Raw genomic sequence first — 3,809 nt, 5'->3', positions numbered from 1 at the left:
TCCCGTCCCCATGCGGCAGCAGCAGGAGCTCTGACTGCCCGTGGGTCTTGTCCCCACACACCAGCTCTGCCTGCCCATGGGTCCTGTCCCCATGCCAGCGGGGGCAGCAGCAGGAGCTCTGCCTGCCCATGGGTCCTGTCCCCATGCTATTCCACACTATTCTCTAAATAAAAGAGCACTACTGCCAGATCTTGAGAGTCTAAGAAATCTTTCTTTCGACTCCTCGGCTCACCGATCCCGCATCAGTTTTCATCTCAGAATCATGATCATAAGATTCAACGGGGTCTGAGAAATCATCCAGTACATTCTACTCCTTTTACAGTGAGAGAAATTGAGGCCCAGAAAAGATAAGTGATTTTCCATTATCATTCAGGTATTTGATGGTGGGGAGCCAGATCTAGAAGGTTCCAAGATTCACTTTCTTCCTCCAGCTGCTCTCTCTTAAATGTCAACCCTGAAGCGAAATTTCAGGCTAGAAAAGCAGTCAACTGACAGAGTGTGCCTGCCCAGGAATCCTGAAAAATAAATGAGTCAGAGAAAAGGAGCAATCTGGTTTTCTTCCCTCCTCCTGGATTTACTTCTAAAGATGGGGTTGGGGTGAAGGTCCATAAAGGCTGCCGGTTTTTGTTCCTCTTTAACGAAGTAGAAAAAATATGCTTTGTTGTTTAATCAGAGCTGCAAGCCCAGTAAAGTATCTCAAAGTTTTAGAGATTGTGGCTCTCCGTAGCTTTTTACTCGATCATCAGATTAGGTGGCAAAATTGTGTTTTCATTTGTATATCACATGTGCCGAGGCTCCTGCTATCCCTGAAATATTAAGAAGCTTACCAGGCATGAAGGAGGAAGTGCCATCCTTGGCAGGTCGAGTTCGGTGACAAGGACTTCTGAGTACTCAGAGCCCACTTGTGGAGAAAGGGAAGGACTCTGTTTGCAGACTCCGTGAGCCTGGGGATGAGGAGGAAAGTGGACGGTGTGTTCTTGAAGAGAAGCGGAGTTCCCATATTCTGTATTCTGCAAGCGCTCATTCAGTGTCCACCAGACATGAGCAGGAGATTCAGGGGAGACTGAGCTCTTTGCCCCTGGCCTCAGGAGCTCACTGTCAGGTGTGGAGAGACACAAGGACTTGGATAAGTAGCTCCCAACATATGGGGTGCAGTGGGAACAGGGGCAATACGTGGGACAGCGGCAGAGTCGGGTTCCTAACTCATCCTGGGTGGTCCAGAATTGCTTCCCAAAGGAAAGCAGGCTTGAGCAGAGTCTGGAAGGACCCCTGGAGGCAGCCAGGTGAAGGGGAGAGGGAAGGCACGCCCGGGTAGCACAAACGCTGAGGTCAAAGGCCGGAGACAGTGAGTGAGCTCTGCTCTACGCAAACTGCTGGCAAGACAGATGTCAGGAATCGGGAAAAGAGTGAAGCCATCTAACTTGGAAAAAGAAAATTAAGGAAATGCTAAGTTCTGCTCTGGACCTACAGGAAATGGTGAAGTTCTTTTCCACACCCCACCCCCGCGTCTTTCAGTTCCGTTTATGGCTCCCAGCTGACCTCCTTTATCCCTCAGCCCAGCTCGTCAGCTCTCTTTGTTCTCTTCTCATCAACATCTGCTCTTAGAAAGAGCCAAGGCTTGTTGACACTAAGGTGTAAATGACCGACAGGATCAGGTTGTAATTTAGTTGATTGACGTTATTTTTACGACAGACACAATCCCAGACCCCGGAACACAGTTTGGATTGTGGCGTGAGGCCCCAGCACGGACTGCCTGAAGGCCCCAGTGTGGGGAGTCACAGAAGCTTCTGCCAGTGCCCGCTGGACAGCTTCATGGTTCTCTAGGCTTGCTTCTGCTCCTGCCGTGTCGGCCCCTCTCTCAAGGACTCTCCTGGTTTTCCTGCCTGTTTAGGCTTCACACTTTGGCCTCCCCATTGCTGCCTCGACCCTCTGGATTTCTCAGCACTGGTTGTGAAATGTCAGCTGTGGGTTTGGCCTCACCCTAGGTTCACTACTTGGAGCATCTGCTCACCTCCAAGCTGTGATGGTGGACACGCATGTCACCCACGGCTGCACTGGCAGGTTGCAGGGTGGGAAACGGTTCTCCTGGCCTCTGCTCATCCACAAAAAGATCAGACATGGCGTTCAGGGAATCACTGAGCTCCTGGGAAGTGATTTTTTTTTTTAGGGGATACTTTCCATTTGAGCCTGGAAGCTGGCTTCAAATCCCAGGCTGCCATTTACTAACTGAAAGACCTAGTGCAAGATACTTTAAACCCTTTGTGCCTCAGTTTCTTTACTGTATATTGGGAATAATAGTAGTACATATTTCAAGTGGGGGTTTGAATTAATTAATACATGTAAAGAACTTAGAGCTGGCGCGATGTAAGGGCTCAGTCAAACTCTGCCGTCACCATCATTATGACCACCATCACCTATTCACCTCTACACATTGTCCTCTATTAGAAAAACTAACTAACTGATTTTGGAATAGAAGTTTTAGTTATTCACGGACTTCATGTAATTATAAAGCAACATACGCCCAGATATGATGCAGAACAAAAGTAGAAAGATAAAGATTTCTCAAATTTTACTTTTCGTGGGCATCTACAGTGATGGTATAATGTTTTCGAAGACAATTAATAGTCAAAAGACTTAACATTTCTCCAAACAGGATGTACAAATGCCTAATATGCACATAAAAAGATGCTCAGCATCACTAATCATTAGGGAAATGCAAGTCAAAAGCACAGCGAGACAGCACTTCACACCCAGTAGGATGGCTATTATAAAGAAATACAAAATAACAAGTGTTGGTGAGCATGGGGAGAATTGGAACCCTTATGCATTGTTGGTGGGAATGTTTTCTACTGTGGAAAACAGTATGACTGTTCCTCAAAAAGTTAAAAACAAAATTAGCATATGATCCAGCAATTCCACTTCTGGGTTTATACCCAAAAGAACTGAAGGCAGAGACTCGGACAAATATTTGTACATGTATATTCATTGCAGCATCATTTATGATAGCCAAAAGCTGGAAGCAACCCTAGTGTCCACTGTTGGATGTATGGACAAATAAAATGTGATATACACACACAGTGGAATATTATTCGGTCTTAAAAAGGAAGGAGACTCTGATGTGCTACAACATGGATGAATCTTGAAGACATTACGCTAAATCAAATAAGCTAGTCACAACAGGCCAAATACTGTATGATTCCACTTACATGAAGTACCTAGAACAGTAAAATTCAGAAAGTAGTCAAAGACAGAAAGCAGAATGACGGTTGCTAGGGACTGTGGGGGAGGGAAGGGGAGGAATGGGGAGTGTGGTTTAATGAGTAGAGAGTTTCAGTTTGGCAAGATGAAAAAAGTTGTGGAGATGGATGGTTGGCAATAGTTGCATAATAATGTGAATGTACTTAATGCCACTCAACTGTACACTTAAAAGCGGTTAAGGGGCCCGCCCCGTGGCTGATGGTTAAGTTCGATGGCCCAGAGTTTCGCCGGTTCAAATCCTGGGCATGGACATGGCACCGCTCATCAGGCCATGCTGAGGTGGCATCCCACATGCCACAACTAGAAGGACCCACAACTAAAAATACATGACTATGTACAGGGGGTCTTTGGGAGAAAAAGGAAAAGTAAAATCTTAAAAAAAAAAAGGGGTTAAAATGGTAAATTTTATATTATGTATATTTTACCACACACATACAAAAAGACAATGAATTTGGACAAGAATAGTTGGAAAGAAGTACAGGTGGAAGAATTTCACTAATTCTTAGTAGTAAGTCCAATCATTGCCTTTACTCACACATTCACTGATATTG

This window comes from Equus quagga, chromosome 9 (genome assembly GCF_021613505.1).
Source record: "Equus quagga isolate Etosha38 chromosome 9, UCLA_HA_Equagga_1.0, whole genome shotgun sequence".
NCBI classification, from domain to species: domain Eukaryota; kingdom Metazoa; phylum Chordata; class Mammalia; order Perissodactyla; family Equidae; genus Equus; species Equus quagga.
Note: the sequence above shows the minus strand (reverse complement) of the source record.